Consider the following 25,000-nt stretch of genomic DNA (forward strand, 5'->3'; position numbering starts at 1 on the left):
TTTGTGTTTATGCCAAAGAGGATTACATAAATTTATGTAGACTGGTCAAAAGTAAAAATTCATCAATTATGAGACAGTGTCTCCACAAATATGTGTTCAACAATAACAACAACCACTACAACAATAACAACAACAATCAACAACTGGACACATCAATCAGCACAGTCTGATGACGAGGATGATGAAAAGGAGAACTGAAAGGACTACAGAAAGATTCCGAGCATCACTCTATCCAATAAAATGTAATTTTCCTCTAGTTTACGAAAGTTGAGGCATGCCTTTTCACAGTCTACTCTTTGTTATCATTTATTGCCTCGTCGGTGAGAGTAAATTTGGTGTTCCTCCTCTCAATCTTTCCCTCTACTTAGGCCCAATGACCCCGATTGGATTGCGCTCACAGTGATATGGGTGAAGTCGTGCAACCTCGTGTCAAAACTCCCTGATTAGACAGTCTGCTTCGAAGCTGTTTCTTGATCATTTCTTTTTTAATTATTTTTTTTTTTTTTTTTTTTTACTAAGGAGTATAGTTGGCATTTTGATAAATGGTCAGAATATGTAGTACTGTCTGATTGAAACCATAAAATCATGTCAGCTTTTATATTTGCCAAAGTTGGAGCCTTAAAGTAATCATGGACCATCCAATGGTAGCGTGTCCAATACAACACAGCTGGGTGCTTCGATGGAGGGCAACAAACGATATTTAGTCAGTCTTAAAACATCTTTGCATTTACCCCAGAATAATATTCCAGATGATGCAGAGAAGAAAAAATGGCATGGTATCCTTTTAAATATCCAGTATCATCACCATCTGCAAGAATAACGATGGTTCTCTGTCCAGAACCCATGGGTATTTTTCTGCTTGAATACTCAGACTTCCAATATTTTTTCGGACGTATATTTATGCTCACCCCCATACATCTGTGGATGTATCAAAGTTATCTATGATCCTTTTCCTGCCACGTTGTTCCACACTGGTGATCTCTCTGGCGTATTTCAATAACGATCTTCTCATAGTTGATTGTGAAATTCCAAAACTATTGCCGTCCTCTTAAATGACTTATCGATAGATACAAGAAGACTTCTTTTCGCAGCTTTACGAGACTGGAACCGATAGAGATTCCGTACCGTATCGTGTTGTTTAAGAGCCTAATATGTTTTTAAAACCTTTAAAGGCCCTGTGAAACGTTCATGCATAGACAAAAATTTGTCAAAGTTGTATTAACAGTGTTTGTTAATTTGACAATATGGAGTATACAATCACTATTTCAAATGATTTAAAGCGAGAGATTTCATATCAGTCTTTGGTAATTGCGACATGATGTAGATTATTTGCCATAAATAATAAATTCAAAATTTAATACAAACTACATAAGTGGTATGTTTATAACACTTAAAGCGAATTATTATTATTTAGAAAGAAGTATGGCGTGAACTCAAAATCACTACGTCAGCACAAGATTTTTTGGAAATACGATGAATTCATTCATACCTTGTGGTGCGTAACTTGCTTTCATTTTGTACAGTCTAAAATCTGTTTTAAAGAGTTTTTTTTTATGGGTCTTAAAGAAGAAAACTTTTTTAATATGGCATCAATACGGTCCAAAATCTAGATTCAGTTAAGACAAATTGATTCTGAGGTTGACACAAATATTTACAACTTTTGATAGAGGGACAACGGAGAAAAACCAGAAAAATACACGCCATTAATATATAAAAAATCTAACTATAGTTAATTAAAGCTCAAACAATATCATGCGTCATACCTCAAATTGAACGTAAGGATCTCGGAAAGGAGTTCCTATTCCTCATTAAAATCTCAGTTTTGCCATGTCACGTAAACCGGCTGCTGATTTAGCCACGTTGTTACTAACATTAGTTTTAACTTCATCATCATCTTCAAAATACTGACCTTCAATGCTTTCATTGTCAAAAGGGTGAAAGTCTGAAGGTGCAAAGATCAGGAGAATAGGGTTAGGGTGAATGTGACAGTAATAGTCCACCCAAAAGAATTGATTATCTCCCTTGCATTACTTTTTTCTACCCGAATATATCCATTTAAAATGACCACTTGCTTGTCAAATTTAATATTCCTAGAATGTTTTGGAAAGCTCAGGGCCATTTTCGTCGGAGGATAGACGAAGTAAAAGTTTTCTGGCCGAAGTGCACAAAGTCGTAATATCAATGTGCGACAGTTCGATATTTTGATTAGCTCGATACATCAGATTTTCCAATACTCTGCAAAATATTATATGTTATTATAAGATCGGCGATACGTGTTTTTGTGTGTGTGATGTAGCGGAAACGCATAACCATATGAAGAATATCGGCATTAAATCGTCATTTTATTTCGTCCCAACTATCCGGTAACCTCTGTGCATCCACCAAATATGAGTGGCAATGTACAATTTACTGTAACTAAATAAATGTTTATTTCATGGTGTTGGTGATGACGAATAATACCTTTCTATGCTTCCCTTGGACCATGGGAGATTTTTATTAAAGTGCGTCAACAGGTCGTCACTTTCATCCTTATACTGCCTTACTAAAAACAAAAACAAAAAAAAACACATTTTTAAATATTTTGGCTAGAAAACTCTTCCTTCAAATATCCATCGTTTAAAATTACCCTCGTTTGTCTAACACTCTCAAACCTGGGACTTTTTGAAAGTTTTGAGAGTTTCTTTCATGGTTTTCAGACTTTTTGACAAAATGAGAGTAATTTTAATTTGACGATGATGATGATGATGAATAATGATGACGATACTAATGCTTTCAGTGCTGTGGTGCTGGATTCTGCCTAAATAATTTAATTTTAAATAAATAATAATTAAAAAAAGAGATGTCTATCTTACTTTTTTGATCTAAGATTATCACAAGGACTGGATAAGGAAGGCTAACATTATATTATACGACGATTCTTTCATCTCTTTGTATTTATTAAACGTTATTTTTATCTTCAATGCTTTCATTGTCAAAAGGGTGAAAGTCTGAAGGTGCAAAGATCGGGAGAATAGGGTTAGGGTGAATGTGACAGTAATAGTCCACCCAAAAGAATTGATTATCTCCCTTGCATTACTTTTTTCTACCCGAATATATCCATTTAAAATGACCACTTGCTTGTCAAATTTAATATTCCTAGAATGTTTTGGAAAGCTCAGGGCCATTTTCGTCGGAGGATAGACGAAGTAAAAGTTTTCTGGCCGAAGTGCACAAAGTCGTAATATCAATGTGCGACAGTTCGATATTTTGATTAGCTCGATACATCAGATTTTCCAATACTCTGCAAAATATTATATGTTATTATAAGATCGGCGATACGTGTTTTTGTGTGTGTGATGTAGCGGAAACGCATAACCATATGAAGAATATCGGCATTAAATCGTCATTTTATTTTCGTCCCAACTATCCGGTAACCTCTGTGCATCCACCAAATATGAGTGGCAATGTACAATTTACTGTAACTAAATAAATGTTTATTTCATGGTGTTGGTGATGACGAATAATACCTTTCTATGCTTCCCTTGGACCATGGGAGATTTTTATTAAAGTGCGTCAACAGGTCGTCACTTTCATCCTTATACTGCCTTACTAAAAACAAAAACAAAAAAAAACACATTTTTAAATATTTTGGCTAGAAAACTCTTCCTTCAAATATCCATCGTTTAAAATTACCCTCGTTTGTCTAACACTCTCAAACCTGGGACTTTTTGAAAGTTTTGAGAGTTTCTTTCATGGTTTTCAGACTTTTTGACAAAATGAGAGTAATTTTAATTTGACGATGATGATGATGATGAATAATGATGACGATACTAATGCTTTCAGTGCTGTGGTGCTGGATTCTGCCTAAATAATTTAATTTTAAATAAATAATAATTAAAAAAAGAGATGTCTATCTTACTTTTTTGATCTAAGATTATCACAAGGACTGGATAAGGAAGGCTAACATTATATTATACGACGATTCTTTCATCTCTTTGTATTTATTAAACGTTATTTTTATCGTGTCCAATATTACGAGCTTGCAAGTAGGATTGTTAGATATTTTGTAACCAAATGGTATGGGATTAGTACTTCTATTCACCACAATTTGTATCTTTCTCCTGCTTGAATGACAATTTGACCCAAACTAAAATCAAAACATTATTCAACGATTACGAATTTACTAAGAAATGATAGGTTTCTCCCAATGAGAGGGGTGGAATAATTCGTATTTTATCACCTCCAGGTTCCACGTTGGTAATATTAGAGTATTCGCAGATGTGCTAAATTGCAGGAGATCCGATGTTTGGACAGTGAATCGACACTACCATTTCGTTCAGTTGTTTATTTTTAGATATTGGTGGGAAGTTTGAGATTATTTTAGAATGATGAATGGCGTTCAGTGTGATAAACAGACAATCTATAATGTTACGCTTAGGAGCCGTATGTAACACAATCGATTACCTTGGTTTATATATTTAATGTTTTTCTTATAATGTATTGATATGCTGGTCAAATGTTACGCAAACGATGTCGTAGTATTCAACTTGAGCAATCACACACACACACACACACACACACACACACACACACGGAAAAGGGAACAAGAGAACATAACTGTTTACCCTCCCGCTGTTGAATAAAGTAACATGATAGGAGTTTTCTTGATACAAAAATAATTAGCACCATGACTATGCTTTCCTAATGATGTTGGACAATTGCCGTAGAGAGAACCACCAACAGAGGCATACGAAGCTAATCCCGAACAATTGCTTGCTACCTACTTAATATGACTCAAAATTATTATAGAATACATTTCGCATACCTTAGAGCCATCAATAGAGGCATATGGAGCTAATTCCGGCTTGTTGCTTCAGGTGTACGGTGTGTGTAAATAATTGCTTGCTACCTACAAAATTGTTATAAATACATTCGCTTGATTTGATTTTTAGACCCATCGGGTATAGCTGTGGGTGTGTAGGTGTGCTTTTTAATTTTAAAAAAAAAATTTAAAAATTTTTTAATGTCGTTGCGTCATCATGATCATGATCGTCATCATAGTCATCATCATCATCATCATCATCATCATCATCATCATCATCATCATCATCATCATCATCATCATCATCATCATCATCATCATCATCAACAACAACAACTACTACTACTACTACTACTACTACTACTACTACTACTACTACTACTACTACTACTACTACTACTACTACTACTACTACTACTACTACTACTACTACTACTACTACTACGACTACTACTACTATTACTACTACTACTACTACTACTACTACTACTACTACTACTACTACTGCTTCTACTACTACTACTACTACTACTACTACTACTACTACTACTACTACTACTACTACTACTACTACTACTACTACTAAATAACTACTACTACTACTACTACTACTACTACTACTACTACTACTACTACTACTACTACTACTACTACTACTAATACTGTACTACTACTAACTACTACTACTACTACTACTACTAACTATACTACTACTACTACTACTACTACTACTACTACTACTACTTACTACTACTACTACTACTATACTACTACTACTACTACTACTACTACTACTACTACTACTACTACTGCCTACTACTACTACTACTACTACTACTACTACTACTACTACTACTACTACTACTACTACTACTACTACTACTACTACTACTACCACCACTACTACTACGACTATTACTACTACTGCTACTACTACTACTACTACTACTACTACTACTACTACTACTACTACTACTACTACTACTACTACTACTACTACTACTACTACTACTACTACTACTTTTCTGCCAGTTCCTATAAAGGTATATATACCCGACGTATTCTATCTTAATGACTATTTAACCATGTTGTATAAAATTGTTGCACGTAGATGGAAGCGTCGAAAGCCACTCGTTTTCTACGATTAACATCTCGATTCAAATATGTACCACACCTAATACAGGCGTACATTCACTATCCAGGACATTGCGTTAATTACATTCCTCAGGTAGTTCTCTATATTACTATAAATAGTTGATCGTTGTTATCTGGTTCGCTGTGCTACTACTTGCTGCTCTTTCACGAGCACCATGTCAGATTATAATGTGTGAGTAGAAAGGGCATATATAGTAAGTGCGTAAAATCTTTGTACACGTTTTGTTGTTGTTTTTAGCGAGGAAAGATTATTCCTATAATATATAGATAATTCCCAGATAGTCATAACTTAAATCCTGAGACTTTTTTCTGTATGAGTCGCAGGTTTGAAACTTAAAAAAAAAAGTCATGAGTTATTATCCGACTAAAATGAAAACAAGATGGTGGTAAGTGATTGAAGAAGGGGATAAACTTAGAATGCATTCATTGTAGTTGATTGATAGCTAGAGATGTTATAACATTTTAAATTGGATTTATAAATGAATATTGAAGCATTCAATAAGGGGAAAGAAAAGCTGACTGAAAAAGTACCTCCCTCCCTCCTTCCTCTCTCTTAAATATGAACGACTCATTATCTTCGATTTCGCAGCGTTGTTTAAATAAATGCAGATGTCAAGACAATATACGAGAATATCAGACCTCACTCTTAACTCGACCAATTAATGATTGACAAATAAAATAGTTTTGTAGTGTCACCGTTAGCGTCCCAAATAAAAATAAATAAATAAAACTATGTGATATTCCAGAGCAGGATAGAACATTTGCAAGCTAAGGAACGTGTCTATTCTAATTTGAATGTCACGATTAACTTTGTTGGAGCAATATAGTACTGTAATTTTATACCATAGAGATATTATCTATGACAAATATGAATATGAGGACGATTTATTAATTCTGAATCAAGTTAGAGTAAACTTAATCCCGATCGAATTAAGGATTCAATATCGAATTCCGACAGGCTCAGGCGATCCGACATGCATTGTCGATAGTCGATCTTTCGTCATTAACCCCAAGCCGCACATAATTAATGAGGAAATCTCACTCACTATTCATTGTCTTCTGCCCTTAGTCATTAACGCACTGTCAACCCCCCCCCCCCTCTCTCTCTCTCTCTCTCTCTCTCTCTCTCTCTCTCTTCCTCTCTTCTACCCCCCCCCCCCCCCCCCGCCCCACGCCTCCAACTCTCTCCTTTCCATCCTATCTCACCCTATATCGCCATCACATCCCCATCGTCATCAATGCCCGTGCCAACTAGATTGTATTCTCAACATACATACTTCTTACTCCACGTGCCTGCCTGACTGACTGCTAACACTGTGCTATTCTGGGTGGGAAACGGGCGGGAGTGTGCGGGAGTTGTGTTCCGTGTCAGTCTTTTAGGTGTGAGTCGATTCGATCCGTTGTGAGTGTCTAGCTGCTTGTCTGGTCCGTCCGACCGATCCACCGTCCGTTCGTGTATAGCGGGTTAGCTATACAAAACCGCTGAGACTAAGACAATACGTCGTCATCCACACACGCGCTTGGATTCTTCATATTTTTTTCCTTTTCAACAAATAAGTTCGTTTATTTATTTTTTAATTAATTAATTAATGTATCTATTTATTTATTTTTTGTTGTTGTTATTGTTTTTTTTTTAATGCTCTCTCCAACGGGATAATTTTAGGGATTAATCTGTCTTTAGTCTCACGGATTGCAGTTGGAATTTGTTTGCTATTTCTATTTCAATGCTGTATTGTTAATATTAGTGCAGATAGATAGTCTAAAAGAAGTGAATTGTGGTTGGTTATGGTTAGTATTCCATTTTGCAGTTCTCTTATAGTTGTTGTTATTTTTAACAGGAGGATTAAAGGCGAGGATTATCTAAACGACTGGCAAGACGGCTTTCTTCATTCTACTTCTAGATTCGGTGAGTGGTGTATTTGTTAATGAGTGTGTTTGATTGTATGTTTGTTTGATGAAGTGTCTACTCATATGCAAATGACAAGTGCGTGGATTCCATCCAGATACGAGAACACATATACATACACACACACACATACACACACTCAGAAAGAGGTCAGGGGAGGAGGTGACCTAATAACTCTCTCTCTCTCTCTCTCTCTCTCTCTCTCTCTCTCTCTCTCTCTCTCTTATTCTCCAATTTATTAAAACACTCGCGCACTCGCACAGACACACACACACACACACACACACACACGCCCACATTCATATTTACTCACACATAAATATGTAAAATGGATCCTAAATTATCTTGAGGGTATGTGGATTATACAAACAGGCCGAAGAATGCATGCTCGCAAGGACACACACACACTCGCGCGCACGCACACACATACTCTCTGCCTCACACATACCCTCTCTCTCTCACACACACACATACACACACACGCGCGCGCGCGTAATGATCAGTATGCCGTGTTTGCTGATTTTTGTATGTATTCTAAAAATAAACAGTAGATATTGATTTGCTATTGTGTAATGAATTTTCGTTATATTCTCTCTCTCTCTCTCTCTCTCTCTCTCTCTCTCTCTCTCTCTCTCTCTCTCTCTCTCTCTCCCCTCTCTATATATATCTATCTCTGTCTATCTATCTATTTATCTATCTATCTATCTATCTATCTATCTATCTATCTATCTATCTATCTATCTATCTATCCCCCATCCCCTCTTCTCCCCTTTTCTATCACAAAATAATTCAAGTGCTATATCCCATCCATTTTTACTCACATTCGCGATTCAAACTGATTAAAACACTTTATGTACTGTTGCTCACGCGCGACACAGGTGTGTGCTAAATTTCATATTTACCTGCACAATGATGTGTTCCTGAATTCTTGCCCTCTTGTGCGCGATCTCTCTCTCTCTCTCTCTCTCTCTCTCTCTCTCTCTCTCTCACACACACACACACACACACACACACACACACACACAGGCACACGCACACGCACACACCTCCATGACATTACCCCCATTTTTTGTTCGCCCTTTACTTGTGCATTGTGTCGGGCAAAACGTAAGCGCTTACATGATAATCATGGTAGAATGTATTTGTAACACCAATACACCAGCAGGTGTTGGTGTTGGTATTTTCACATTCAGTCATTACAAACATCCAGTTGTGTTATCTTGTCCGTACCAACATACATAAGAATATCAAATATAACATTGTTTCAGAAGGCTGTTATAATCTGCTTATAAATAAATACAATTTTATATATTATTTGGTCGAGTCAACATTCGCCCGTTTAGAAAGCAAATCGAACCCTCCGGAGATTTTGATTAACATTTTTTTCTTCAAACACTACTATTGTTCTTGACGCAGCCATCTAAAAGCAGCACTTTACTTAACATTATTCCGGGCCAAGTCTATATTTTTTTCTAACCCCCCCCCCCCCCTCCTTCCGTCCGCCCAACAGTGATTGGGCACCGATAGACTATCGTCCTATCCATAGGGTAGCAAGCAATTGCTATTGTCTGTATCACGCTATCTAAACCGGGATAAACCCCCATTGACCTTATGGTTCTGAAGTACTTAGCAGGTAGAGTGGTTTTTGTTGTTGTTGTTTTTTTTTTTACTATTTTAATAAGTATTAGGAAATTACCGAACGAGTGCAGGATAGGTTTGATCTTCAGGTCATACCGTGATAATCACTTAGAGTGAGTCAATAGTCAACTCTGTTCAGTGACACGGTCGGGCCCTCGTGATCAAGCAGCCTGTGACGTCACATATCCTGGCTGGGACTCGTACATAATAAGGTCAAATGTTGTCTCACTATAAATATACGGGTACATTAATTCCTCGTTATTTATTTATGTTAATTGCTGATAATGGCAACGGGGAAACCGTTCCCATTTTGACAATCTCTAGCCTGCAACTGCTGGCTGACTGATATTATTGGCTGCTCTGTGTTGGCGCTGCCTGTACAAGAACAATTGCAATTACATCTTGTCATAATGTTATTAATGGCTTCGTTAATTATTGTTTAGAGGTTACATTGATGCTGATTTCGAATGCAGATAACTTGATGGCTTTTCGATGGCATTAGCAAAGCATGTGGCCAATTGGTAAGGGCCATTCCATCAGAAACAAATCATATACCACCATCACATCACAGTCCAGTGGCGTTGTTCATCGCTGCTCACAATCAGATGCCACTCGCCAGCCAAAGTGTCTCATTTGTGGCATTGGTGATCGATATTTAGTGATGAGATTTCTTATCTCAGTAATGGCTAGCAAGAATATCTTTTTTTGGCCCTGCTGGTCGCCGCTCATCACAGGTGATTGATAGCTAGATTTGGGGAAATCTTGATCGCAATTCAACAAAGATTATGGTACTGGACACATTAACTATTCCATTGATTTGATATTTTTTGTTGCTGTTGTTTGTTTTATTTTTTTTCTTGGTTCTTTAGAAATAAGTTGTTTTTGTTGTTTGTATTTTTTTCATTTGTGTGTGTGTGTGGGGGGGGGGGGGGGGGGGGGGGGTGAGGGTGGTACCTAGGACGCCTATACTTTTTTGCGGCATGATTTTGGAAATACAAATAATGCTTATTACAGTTGAGATAAATCGATGAAACAAAATTTCTGCTCTGCGTCACATGATTGGGATTTTCTTAGCTTCTGGAAATTCTAGGTTATTATTTGATTTATATAGGAGATCATGTACAGGTTTGGCCGGTCTTCCTTTGATCGCTGTACAAGATATCATAAGCCAACAACAGTAGGATGAGGCACCAAACATGTAAGGCACTGTTACCATTATTTTTTTTTACTTTTATTGTTTTTCGACATCACGTTTTCGCTAGTTTGGTAGTAATGGTCCTTTAATTAAATGTTGATGATGGCTAGTGCGGAAAGGCTTTATATCGACTTTTGTTTTTTGATCATGTGCCCTTGTCCAATATCATTTAAATGCTGGCTCAGGAAACTACTGAGCACAGACAGTGGTAGTGGTATTCACCAAAAGTGTCATTTCAGACATATTATTTGAACCATTAATTGATTCTTAGGACATGAGCTTTTGTGGGGAACTGAAGTAATGTAGAGTAGTAATATGTCATTTATTACGATTATTGTTAATAATAGGTCTAAAAAATATTTGTAATGATACATAATAATGATAATAATCCTGCAATAGGGCATTGCCCCCGTCTCTGTGTGCATATACGACTGTAATTGGCAGATCGAAATACCGAAAAGAAGGTCTATTTCCAAAGCAACAGAAAATGACAACGAGAGAGAGAGAGAGAGAGAGAGAGAGAGAGAGAGAGAGAGAGAGAGAGAGAGAGAGAGAGAGAGGGTGGGGTGGGGAGAGGGTGACGGAAATGAGAATATACACACTTATCATTTTGTGATATTGGCCATCAGTCAGAACGATCTCTCTCTCTCTCTCTCTCTCTCTCTCTCTCTCTCTCTCTCTCTCTCTCTCTCTCTCTCTCTCTCTCTCCACTCGGTTTTGCCCAAGCCCTGACCGCCTGACTGTTATGTGAGGGAAAATGTTAGAGGATGTGATTGTGTTTTTCTATGAGTGATGAAATTTTTTGAGGTTTGATAGTTGCTCTGTTTTTAAATGTTCAGAGCCAACAGAGTTTCTCTCGTTTCATGGGAATCTGATGCAGTTGTTTGTGTGAGACAATGGGGCATTGGGTTGATTATTGCCAATATCTACTTTTAACTGTTCCATTTTGTCTATATTTTTCTGAACTCGCGATGATCTATAGCAAATAATAAATGAATTAATAAACATTATTCATCCTCAAGGAATTATATTTAGAATTTCTGCTAGGATATAATGATCGGTCCTTTTCATTTTGGCTTTGACCCTGTTTGCCAGATTCGTTTGCGCGCACCTCCAGACTTTATTATCGGACCGATTTTGATGGTTGTGGGCTCAAAAGTTTCCTCTCGGTCTATGTTAATTTCCGGACCATAGTGGTAGGGTTTCCACTAGTTTTATAAAAGTTATGGCAGGCTTATCTATGGAAATGGACAGTGGTTGGACAAGTAGGTTTTACCATCAGTGTTCAAAACTCGTCAGTTTACTTTTTCTTACTTCAAAAAAGCCAGAGTGTTTGTGTTTGTGTGGGTATGCGTGTGAGAGAGTGTTTTGTGTGGTAGATGTTTGTGTGTGTATGTGTATGAGTGTGTGTGTTTGTGTGTATTTTTGTGTATGAAAAAGAAAGAGAGAGAGAGAGAGAGAGAGAGAGAGAGAGAGAGAGAGGGGGGAGAGAGGGGGGTGTCTACAATTCATCTTTGTTGACTGGTATAAAAACGGGATCTAAATACTAACAGAGCTATGATCAGATGACCACAATTTTTGATTTTTTTTTTTAAATGCTGACAGGAGAATGGGATATCCAACAAATTTTGATATTATAGTTCCTATGAAAGGCGTGCGTGGGCATAATTTGTGGCATTGAAATGACAGATTTACAAAATGGTATGGCAACAGGAAAATCTAGTCCCTTTCATGTGTACGTGTGTATGTGTATGTGTGTGTGTGTGTGTGTGTGTTGTTTTGTTTTCTTTGAGAACAAAGCTGATTAAAGTTCTAATCTGAATATAAACGAAACACAATTTGAATTCCCATTCGATATGGAGCTTCATGGGGATCGAGTAGTTTGTCTTCGACTCTGTCGCAATCGGGACATTTCGGTAAGAAATGATAGGATAAATGGAAGGTCATGCGGCGTATTGCCAGGCCTACCTTTGGATCGAAAAGTCGAGAGTACAAATATCCGGAAAACATTTCACGTGACGATACTGGACTGTCATTAAATCTTACGTTTTGTGCAAACGTAACGGGAGTCTATGGAGATTAATGAGTAAATAAATGGCACACCATCAATGCAAGAAAGCTGTTCCCTTCTTTCGATTTTGCACACGATTTACCCTACACTTCCCAGCCCTGGTTATTGGCTTGCGTGCAAGGACTGGCCCATGAGTAAACATTTATATTATCGTATGTTATGGAGCGAGCAGCCAAGTCCGAATGACAGGCGTTGAAATAGATTATAGCCATAAATTGCTGTTGGTGTATGTAGATTTATCACATTCCAAGTTGTAGATTTAGTCTGGATGGTGGATGAGGGGTTGTGGTTGTATGTACTTAGTATACAGTAGTTCTGATGATTTTAGGGAAATTTTGGTGGTGTTAGCCGTGGTCGTGTTGTTGTTGTTGTTGATCATCATCATGATGACAGCAGCCACGCTCGTCTTGGCAACCCTACCGTCACTACCGCCATTGCCCTTAGTAAATGATGCAACTTTCAATATTAATATCCATGAAACCATCCCCTTTGTTTTCTCATTCCCTCTTTGTCGGGCAGTCGTCAACATCATTATTTCGCAATACTGGCATCTCCGACCTCAACCGCTTTGTCAAAAAAAAAAAAAAAAAAAAAAAAAAAAAAAAAAAAAAACAACAAAAAAACAAATCGAAGCAAAACAAAAAAAATATTTCCTCACCTCCTCCTTTCTCGTCCCTATCTTCAGTCTCCCCATCCCCCTATTCTTTTTTACCCCAGGCCATTATATAAAATTATTGGTTCCAGAACCGTTCCTCTGCTCACTCACCCTCCCCTTTCCTCTCAGTCAAATCAAGCAATCACTACGTTTCTATGTTACCCTTCTTTTTAAGCAATCGCCTGCCTGTTATCGATACGACTTATAATGATTTGCATTGTGTGTGTGCGTGTGTGTGTGTGTGTGTGTGTATGAGAGAGAGAGAGAGAGAGAGAGAGAGAGAGAGAGAGAGAGAGAGAGAGAGAGAGTCCGCGTGTTTATATTTACATATATGTGTGTGTGTTTATGTTAGCTCGTATGTGTTATGTATGTGTGTGTGTTTTTGTTTAATTTATTTGTTTCTGATGTTTTGTTTTATTTTTATTGAGATTAATGAACAGTGATAATCTCAGATAAAAACAAGGGCTGTTAAGAAAATAAGGGGGGGAAAGCTGCGATAGAGACAATTAGTATGATCCGAGGCAGCTGATAAAAGCAAAACCGTGAAAGCTACTTAGTCTGAGGCAAGAGAATATCTCTCATGGATTCATTCACATTGTATTAATCTAATGTAACGATACGAAATCGAATTGATTAACATAGGTAAGGGCATGATAAAGGGAGTAACGGAATCATCATATAGCCATTAAAGGTCAGTAGTTAATATTGATAATGACATTATTTGATTCCCTCCCAAAATTTTGGTACTTAATTCTTAGTCCATATAAATAACAATCTACTCCAATATTGTGTTTTCACAATAAAATATGATGAGATATGGTTGATATTAAGAATATAGCTAGATAGAAGTAAATGAAGTTCGGGATAAGAATTGATTTTTAAAGTTCTGGGCAAAAATATCAGTTTAAAACAGTCTTTCTGTGTTTATACACCAAGCAAAGAAAGAGAGAGAGAGAGAGAGAGAGAGAGAGAGAGAGAGAGAGAGAGAGAGAGAGAGAGAGAGAGAGAGAGAGAGAGAGAGGGGGGGGGTAAAGAAAGAATGAAGAAATCCCCTTACATCTTATAAATCATCCATACCCGTACAATGTCTACTTTCAGAAGGCAGCCACTTGTTTCATTACATAAACCTTTCAAACTTCTGGAAATATTCTCCCTGTACATCCCCTCTTTCTCCTCCCCCACCCCACCTTTTATCCAATCAAGTCTTCCCATCTTTCTCGGTGTGAGTCCCTTTCCCAAATATATTCATTCGTTTTCTCTCACCCCCGCCCCTAACGGAAAGCCTTGCCCAGCATCCTATACCGTAACAAGGGGCTGGTTAGGGCTGTACCGGTATCGATCTGGCAACCATAATCTCTCTCTCTCTCTCTCTCTCTCTCTCTCTCTCTCTCTCTCTCTCTCTCTCTCTCTCTCTATCTCTCTCTCTCTCTCCCTCTCTCTCTCCCTCCCCTTTTTCCTTTGTATTTCTCTCTCTCCCATCCCTCGGCATCCACTAGATGTAGTGGTAGTTGTATTGGTGAGGTGGTTGCAGTAGTAGTGTTGTCTTTATGTGTAGTGGTGATTGTAGTAGTTGTGGAAGTGATTATGATGTTGTGATGGTTGGTGGTTGTAGTAGTTGTGGTAGTGATGTTGTTGTAGGGTTGGTGGTCGCAGTAGATGTGGTGTTAGTAAACATGGTTGCAGTGGCAATGATAGGGATGATGATGTGGTGATAGTATCGGTCGGGGTGGTTGTAGTGGTAGCAATGATGTAATGGTGGTGGTTGTAGTAGTGGAGGTCGTGATTATGTTTTGTTTTTTTGTGGAATGTAGTTGTAGTTGTGGTGATGAAAATGTGTTGATAATAATTGTAGTGGTGGTGATGCTGACGATGATGATAATGTTGTGGTGGTGGTTGTAGTAATGGTGATGATAATGATGATAATAAAAACAATGATGATATCATCGTCGTCATTTCTACCTTACTCCTACTACAAGCACCATCACATCAACATCACTACCACTACCACATAACCATCACAACATTATCATCACTGCCACGATTAATTCAACCACAACCACTAAATCACTTCCACAACTACTACTACAACCACCACCACCATACCGACATCACTACCGTTACTAACTACTAAAACCACCACCACCACCACCACATCATCATCACTACCACCACCACTTCAACCACCACCATTACATCATCTCCGTCCTCATTCAACTGGAGCTTTTATATAGCGCAATATCCTTTATATTATGTGCTCAAAGCACTTTACATTGGGTCCCCAACCAACAACAATACTTAAAACGTGTAAGACGAGACATGACGCCTGTAAGACGATATTACATTATTTATTTATTTTAAGAGATTTATAAAACCTAGTTGCAATGAATGCTCGTCGAAGGGCATAACTCTTAATAGCCACGCCATTAAAAAAAAGTGGAATATAAAGTTAGAAAGAATAGGCTTCAACCCAGTATGAAAGAGAGCAGTGCACCAAGGAGGTTGGGGGGTTGGAGATTGTCCATTGACCCACTGTGACTATCATGATATTGCCGTGGTTGGTCACATTTTCTCAGTGGAGACAGTTTTGCAAATTCGTATATTTTTATACAAAAAGCTTCGACGACGTCTTAGTCTTATTTGTTCATAGTATATAAATTGGAACAACTGTTTTTATTTACTCCTAGCTCCATGGAACTGCCTTGTTCTATAAAAGCTGTTAAAATGATCATCAAGATATCAGGTTTTTTTGATTGTTTGATTTAAAAAAAAATTTTTTTGGGGGGGTTTTAATTTTTTGTTTGTTTGTTTGTTTTTTTTTTGTTTTTTTTTTTGTTTTTTGGTTTGTTTGTTTGCTTGTTTTGGTTTTTATTTTTATTATTGGGGGGGGGGGGGGGGGGGAGTTCTTCAAATATCGGACTTGTTTAATATGATTTAAACTTTGCAAAAGTCCTTTTACATGTAACGAATGTGCCTTTTCATTGGAAGAGCTTCTTAGCATTCAAATATTTTATTGGACGCATAAAATCTAACAAATTTCGCAGTGTTGGAATTTTATCTTTGCGAGAGGACAAAAATTTAAAATGGACGAAACATAATAAATGATCATCATGAATTGGGTAGATTCAAACCTTGTTATTTTAAAACTGGGATATTTTTCTTGAATTCAAGTGGCGTGTTTGATGGACAAAAGGATGGATTAGATCGACGGAACCACCGATCGATACCACAGAAAAGGAAGGAACAGAAGGATTGGGAGATTGTTAAAGAAGGCAGGGGGAGGGGGGGGGGGGGCGGTGGCAGTTACAAAGGTGTGAATTTAAATACATAAGTGATATTAATCTCTTTGGTTAAGTACAAAGAACAAATAATAGAAGAAGGGATAGGAAGGGAAGAGGAGGGGAGAGAAAGGGAGGATGGGGTGGGGAGAGAGAGAGAGAGAGAGAGAGAGAGAGAGAGAGAGAGAGAGAGAGAGAGAGAGAGAGAGGAGAAGAGAGGACGAGGGAGAAAGAGAGAAGAGAGAGGAAGGATAAGAAGAAAGAGAGAAGGGAGATGGAGCAGTAGAGAAAGAGAGAGAGAAGAGAGGTGGTGGGTGGAGGATGGATAAAGAGAGAAAGAGGGGATGAGGAGGGAGGTAAAGAAAGAGGAGTGAGCGGGGGGGGAGGGGATATAAGCAAGGTGAGAAATTAGGTGGAGGAAGAAGAGAGTGGGGGTGGTAAGAAAGGGGGAGTGGAATGGAGTAGGTGACAGAGGAATGAGTATACAAGTGAGGGGGTGGAATTACTGTAAGACAAAAGCTAGCTGAATAGTGTTGAATGAAATGAGGACATAAAATAACTTGTCAGTGTTTGGAATTGCCAATCATACTCCCGCTGCTGGTTTTGTTTCTATGCCAGACCCATAACATTATTTCATTTCTACCGCTGTCTAGGGATTTCTACTTTTCAATATTCTCTCATTTTCTATCACCAATTCTAATTTCTTCTTCTTGTCATTTTTTCCTGTCCTTTTCTTTATTTTCTGTCTTTTTTCTTTTTTTGGGGGACTTATTTATTTATTTATTTTTTTGGTTTCTTTTTCTTTTTTTCTCTTATTTTAGCCGCAATATTCTAGTTTTCTGTCACATTTAGGTTCTACATATTGTTTTTCGATTATTTTTTATCCCCCCCCCCCCCCCCCCCCCAACTTCCCCCCTTTCTTCTGTTTAACTTTCTTTTATGCCTATCCGATTCTGCCTTCCACCGACAAAACGTCTGTTTGCATTTTGGCCACATACTAGTGCCGCGCTGAGGACCGGACCGAGGACCGGTCCCACGGTCTTTTATCTGTGAACCGTGGTCCAGTCCCAAAGAGGAAGACCGCCGGCGGTCCTCACTTCTTATCACCTTTCAACGGTCTCGCGCCATACTACTTCCCCAGCGATTCGTTGCCTCGGTCCTTTGCCTATCTTCCACCAATCACCACCCATCCCACTTAATTAATCGCACCCACCCCCCTTTGCCATACACTAAACGACACAGACGACCATAGAGGCAGACGACCACCTCCCTCCACTCCGCAAATCGCCCTTTCGTGTGTGAGATGGGGGGAACAAGAGGCGCACGCCTTGGACGATTCCATTATACGGGGTAAATTTCAAAATTTACTACACCATAATGATCGCAATGACAATGATCTATGATGAAGGCATGACCCCTCTTCTCTAATGGGTTATTGTTTGAAATGTATGTGACTACTAAAGATGTGTGTGTGTGTGTGTGTGTGTGTCGAACCTAGCAAGTTGCAAGTCTGATTTTTTGTTTTCTTTTGTCCATCTCTTGTCGCCACTCCTTTCTATCGCATTGTTGTCATTTAAAATAATACAATAATATTAAAATTTCGTTTGGTGTTTTAACTAATCAAGTAATATGAGTTTCATTAATTTCTTCCGTCCAAAAAAAAAACAGTTATAACGTCTGTATTTTTAAAAGGTCCAATAGAATATTTGGGGACCCCGATAGCTCAGTTGATAGAGCACTCTCTTTATACGCAAAGGGCCAGAGATCGATCCCGGGTGCAGTCGATTTTTTTCTGAATCCCTGTCTACTCAGCAATGAATGGGTAGCTGAGTTTGTTAGATCTGGCGAAAAGTCACCATCGACCCCTCTTATCACCTCATCCACCCCCTCTTATTATAACTTCACGTCTCTCTCTTACTCTTCAATGCTCGCTGCCCTCTAATGTGTGTGTGGTGGGGGGGGGGGGGGGGGGGAGGGGGGGGGGTAGGAGTTGCGTGTGTGTATCAACGCCACGAACAACTCGATCAACGCCTTGGGCGATGCCATTTTCTCCGTTAATGGGGATAAATTTCAAATTTTATTAAATTATCGAAGTAACAATGAAGTACGGTGAGCAAATAAAGAAGGCATCACCCCTCTTCTCTAATTAGGTTACAATTTGAAATGAGTGTGACTACTCCGTGTGTTTTACTCCTGTAGGCCACGGTTTTCATCGTGTAGCGGTCTTTAACGGTTCAAGAATGAACGGACCGGTCTAGAGACCGGTCCTTGCGGTCTTCATTTCCCAAGGACCGTAGGACCGTGGTCCTTAAGCTTGCCAAGGACCGCCCCGCACTACCACATACTCGTAACTATATATATATCCATTAAAATGGCACCAACGTGAGGGAGGAACGTATTCTTAAGAATGTTTAAACAAGTTGCTCGTCAATTTAATCGGTGAATCAAATAGGTAAATGTTCTGTCTTCACTTCCAGCTTGTGTTACCTGAGACATCTCCCCATTTTCGACCACCGCCCCATCACTAGGGCTAAAGCACGCAGTTCTCAGTTGATAGAGAGTCTAGGACTGGCTCAACAACGGCCCTTGCTGTTATTCCTTATTTAGCATGCTTTGTTGTGTTTCAAATATACTAAATATATAAAGCATCTATTTTAAAATGTTGTTTACCGTCGTATCGTTAATGGACCCGGATTGTATGATGCACCTGGTTTGATGTAGTCATACGATATCAATAACATTGTTTTATAGTATTGGACCTTTTTAAATAAAGCTCAAGAATGATTGTAGCATTGTGTCAGGTGTCCAACTCTATAGGGCTTGTTGGTAAAGTCAATTTACACATTATTATCTAAAGATCAAGGAAAGCAAGAACTGAGTCAACACCTGATTTAAATGGATCATGGATGGGAGTTCCCCGCTATTTAAACTTTCTATCACAATCTTATTTTATATTATAGAATATTATCTGATGGATGTTAAACATAAATAAAAATATATAAGTAATACAAAATTTAATTAAATGGAAAAAAAGACAAAGAAGAGACAACAAAACCAAAACAAACCAAAAATATTTAAAGAAAAGACAAAACAAATAAACAAACAAAAACAACAACAAAAAGTAAGGATATATTTATGATAAAGTGACAATGACAAAACGCTATATTATACTGTTTGACCAAGAATCAATTTATTTATAATAATATATAGATGGATTAAAACAGGCAGACAAACAAACTAACATACAGGAGAAAAAGAAAAGAAAGATGGCAATAGAGCAACACAACTCTTACAGTAATTGGCAGCCTCCCGTGTGGCGTCGATGATTAGGATGTTAGCAGCGGCAGCAACAACAGTACATTGACGAATAGATAGAAACGACTGATTTATGTTTGTACCTCGTTTGGTATGTGTGTTACCCAGTGTAATTAACATAAACTTACCTGTCTCAAATACACAACTCCAACCCCCCCCCCCCCACCCACCCCCACCCCCACTCCCTCAACCTTTCCCTCTTTCACGATCCTGCAAAGCCTGTTACGTAGGAAACGTTTAGTATATTACATATTATTATCCTTCTAATGAATGCAATAATAATATTATCGAGTATTTGCAAAATTCGTTTTCGTTTGTCCTTCCATTCACCTTTCTTTCTGGTTCAACTTTCTCTTTTACATAACCCCCCTTCTGTTTCCGATCTGACTCTTCCTACCTTCTTCTGAATTCGATTCCTCATTTCTCTTCTTCTTCGTCCTCGTCCTCCTCCCACCCTCCTCCCCCTCCTCCTCTTTCTCCTCCATTGTTATTATTATTATTATTATTATTATTATTATTATATTATTATTATTATTATTATTATTATTATTATTATTATTATTATGTATATAGTAGTATAGTAGTATAGATAGTATAGTGTAGTAGTAGTAGTAGTAGTAGTAGTAGTTATGTAGTAGTAGTAGTAGTAGTAGTAGTAGTGTAGTAGAGTGTAGTAGTTATGTAATAAGAGGGAGATAGAGTGGTAAGTTGAGAGTAGACTATCGTCATTCAGTCATCGTCGTCGTGTCAGTCGTGCTGTTATCTTCATGTATTCATCATATTGAAGGGGAAGGAATAGAGCTGTTTGTGGTGCTAATAGTTGAGGAGTAGGAACATATTCTGTGCCGGTTGATTCTAACAGGGGTGCTCAACTACAATAGGTACCAAGGTACAAGTGGTTTATTCCTTATGTCAACAAAATATAAAAAGAAGAGGAGTGTTGTGTGGGAATCCTCTCGCAGTAAATTTGTATTTTATCATAACTGTCCTGTAACGAGTGCAAGAAACTGTTTAGTCTATTTCACGTATTTTAGATATTCTGATATGTGGAAATTTTCTTTCCTGACAAGTAGCTCTTGCCCGAGATCTTGGGGTCTACTTGACTTAATTTGATAGCATGGCATGCTCAGGTTCCATCCGCCACCCATTAATCTTGTCTGGACAGTCTAGCTCTCAGATATTAGATAGATCGATCTCGCTGCCGGCATCACGTCGAACTCTCTGGGGGTATCAAGCCGTCTTCATTATTATTACTTTTAAAAAATTAAGTCATTAAAAAATATATATTGAATCCAAAGATTTTTTATGTTAAGTCGTTACTCGGCCACGTTTATTTATTTATTTTTATTTTTTTTTTATTTTTTTTTTTTTCGTTGTTGTTGTCCACATCACTCATCTATGGGCGGACAACAGTTTTGTTTTGCGGGAGGGAGTTTATTTTCCCTGGGACATCTATTGTCCCGTCCCGTCCAGTATGTATCCATCCCAGATCTGCGATTCATGCAGATTTTATCGGTATATACAGATTTTCTTGGAAGTGAAATGTCAAATTTGGATATTCTCTCTCTCTCTCTCTCTCTCTCTCTCTCTCTCTCTCTCTCTCTCTCTCTCTCTCTCCTCTCTCTCTCTTTTCTCTCTCTCTCTCTCTCTCTCTCTCTCTCTCTCTCTCTCTCTCTCTCTCTCTCTCTCTCTCTCTCTCTCTCTCTCTCTCTCTCTCCATCCTCAACCAGATTGGGAGTTTGAAACCAGGGTTCTAAAGGAAAATTAGTTGTAAGTTATTTTATAAACTGCTTTGAGCACATTTAATGTATTGCGATATATAAAAGTCTAAGTTTTAAAAGTGTTCGACTCCAAAATGGAGAAATAACAGAACTTTAGTTATTTTGAGGCAGTAAACCTATCATTTCATCTTCTTTCCATTAATCTCATTTAGTTAATCTAGTTATTAGTTAAAGCGCTGTCGGCTGTCAGCTTCTCATCGATCTCTATTCCCCTCACCCCTACCCCCAACCCTCTATTTCTTTCTTGTCCCCCTTATTGGAAGCCCCCTACCGTTCTCCTCCTCGGGCCGTTAGCACAGGGCATACGCCTCATTACCTGCATGGCTTATTATTACCTCTTCCTACCCCCTCTCCCTCCACACGACTGATTTGCTTTTTAGTTTTAAAAATGTCGAAAGACCAGGCTTAGATACTGGCTTCAGATATCTTTATCATAAAGAGTACATCTCTCTCTCTCTCTCTCTCTCTCTCTCTCTCTCTCTCTCTCTCTCTCTCTCTCTCTCTCTCTCTCTCTCTCTCTTTGTCCCTCACATTATATGGCCGAGACGTTCGTTTCTGTGGGCTTAGTCGGCGTAATCCTTAATAATGGATTATAATATAATGTAAGTGACAATGTGTATTCTATATTAGCTCTAACCATCATTATCGAGCACTTTCGTACCTACTAGTACCCACCAACACTCATAAATATATATATATATATATAATCTAATCCTCCTCCTCCTCCCTCTGTGTGTGTCACTCACTCACTCACTCAAAATTATTCTCATTCCTCACACCCAGAATGTGACTTACATTCTTCTGTTGTTCTCTCCACTCCGCCAGGCGAGGGTTCAAGTCTCATGGTGGCGAAGGCTCCAATCCAATAATGCTAATTTCCTTCTCACTCTCTTCCGCCCCAACCATTTGGCACCGTCCCATCCAACCTAAATACTGTTATAATTGCTTTGTGTTACTTTTTTGGGGAGTGTTACTGGCACACAAGCGGGGGTTAAATGTCAATTTTCCCTCAATCCATTATTGTTCTATTCCATCTATCCATAAATTCCTAAATCTCTAATCTACCCTTCCGGCTGGTGTCTTTTGATCTCCTATGATGTGTTTTCTTTCTAATTATCTTTATTGGCATCCTCTTCCATCCTGATTTTTTTCCTTGTCATGAAACGAGCTCACTTTGATTTGCCCTTGCTCTAGAGCGAGTCCTTAGAGGAGAGGGGAACAGTAAAAATTTTGTTCCTTTCTTTTGGAAAGAGGGGCTCGGGGTTGATGATATTTCTCCTCATCGCCCTGTAATATGTTATTGGTTTTATTACAATTTTGTTACCATAATATGATTGTGTTCCTCCTGTCGGGGATTTGTACACGTGTGGTCTTTTATTTGGTTTCAAACGAGCTGAAACATGGACAGTTTGCTCGTAGAATCTATTTCTGACCTATGTTTGTCCAGTTCAATTTACTTTGCATTTTATTTTGGCGTTATAACCACCGACAGTTTCGTTTTACAATTGACTTGTCTGGTTATCACCCTGTTTACATGTGTTGAAGCAACCGAAAATCATTGCTGTAAACCATAAAGTAATAAACAAAACAATATCAAACCCTCTCTACCATCTATCGACATTGACAACTCCGTGCTTATATAGGTAAATAAACATGTAGGTGAGCAAAAATTAAGGAATGGATTAATTAAATAAATACAAATAAATTGAATAAGTCAGTCAATGGATAGATGAATTATTCTCTTCACTTCTCCGATCTCCAATTTATCACTCTACCTACCAACCTGTAATCAAATAAAATCCCATCGCTTGATCATTGCACGTCATCGGAACATGCTGCCCCTCCACCCCTCACTGCAGAGCGTGGTGTTTGAAAAGCGTCATATCAGCACTTCATCAATCCAACTAGCCATCGATCTTTTGATCCACCGTCTGATTCCATCAGTGCATCGATCATCCCGTCACCCCATCTATTTCTCCACCATGACTTTTTTTCATGATGTACGATTTTTGTCTAGATATCTATCTATCTGTCTATCTGTCTGTCTATCTATCTATCTATCTATCTATCTATCTATCTATCTATCTATCTATCTATCTATCTATCTATCTATCTATCCATCTATCTATCCGTTGGTCCATCCATCCATCCATCCATCTATCCATCTATCCAACCGTCCGACTGTCTGTCCACCCATCCATCCATCCATCCATCCATCCATCCATCCATCCACCCATCCACCCCATGTTTCTACAGCCCTCCTCGTACTCGTTCATTTATGTTAGTAATTTAGAGGAAAGGAAATCTCCTATTTTTGGTAGTGATTGATGAAGGACAATGAAAGGTCAAATATTATGACGGGTAGTAGATGTGAGATATACGGCACACACACACACACACACACACACACACACACACACACACACACACAGCATACGACCGCTGGCCCAACTATAGTAAATATCTATATGGATAATAAAAATTTGATTTATGTGACTACGGCGTTCGACCACGGCGGCGCGGTTGCTGCCCCGTTGTTTAGTTATGATGTACTGTGTGCTATTACCTGGTTATAATCTATATACGTACTCAACTACCCACCTCTCTGGCACATCTTAGCTGATTAACTGCGGTTCCTCCCTCCATATTATCTCTCTCTCTCTCTCTCTCTCTCTCTCTCTCTCTCTCTCTCTCTCTCTCTCTCTCTCTCTCTCTCATCACATCTCCGTCCACCCTTTTTATCTTCCTATCAATCCACCTATTGATTATTCTACCAATACATCCAGGCGCTTTGAAGTTCTCGGTATTTAGCGCTATAGTAGAGTCCTACTCGGTGAATAAAACCCCAGCATACAATGCCATATTGACACAATTTTCGACAAACATGCCCAATTAGAGATCCAAGCGCTAATCATTCCTCCACATTCACCATGGATGAACGAATTGATCAAGCAGGAAAAGGTGGAGCGGCGACGAGCTGAACGCAAATGGCAGTCTACGAAGTTGAAAGTCCATCAGTAAAAGTTCAATAACAATTATAAACAATGAAATAAAAACACTTATCAGAGCCGCTAAATCCAATTATTATAATTGCAGATTTGAAGAGTGTTTTACAACCAATGGCCCAATTTTATCTGACATTCATCATGACTCGAAAGATGAACGCTAAAACACCATCCATGCCGACAAAAGACATTCCCAATATGTT

General features: G+C 38.4%; 1 protein-coding gene across 12 annotated transcripts in view; it reads left to right on the top strand.

Moving 5' to 3' along the window:
* Positions 1-25,000, top strand: part of LOC144974958 (plasma membrane calcium-transporting ATPase 4-like) — a 242,006-nt gene that overhangs the window by 71,334 nt on the left and 145,672 nt on the right. For 8 of the 12 annotated variants that reach the window (XM_078918512.1, XM_078918514.1, XM_078918507.1 and 5 more), the window contains one exon: positions 7,795-7,862. The gene's annotated coding sequence lies outside the window, so the exon portion shown is untranslated. Of the gene's footprint in view, positions 1-7,334; positions 7,514-7,794; positions 7,863-25,000 lie in introns of those variants that run through there. The other 4 variants (XM_078918516.1, XM_078918513.1, XM_078918510.1 and 1 more) reach the window with 3 other exon arrangements.

Source organism: Berghia stephanieae, chromosome 6, assembly GCF_034508935.2.
Source record: "Berghia stephanieae isolate SIO BIC M18660-M18661 chromosome 6, UCSD_Bste_1.3, whole genome shotgun sequence".
In the NCBI taxonomy this organism is placed as follows: Eukaryota; Metazoa; Mollusca; class Gastropoda; order Nudibranchia; family Aeolidiidae; genus Berghia; species Berghia stephanieae.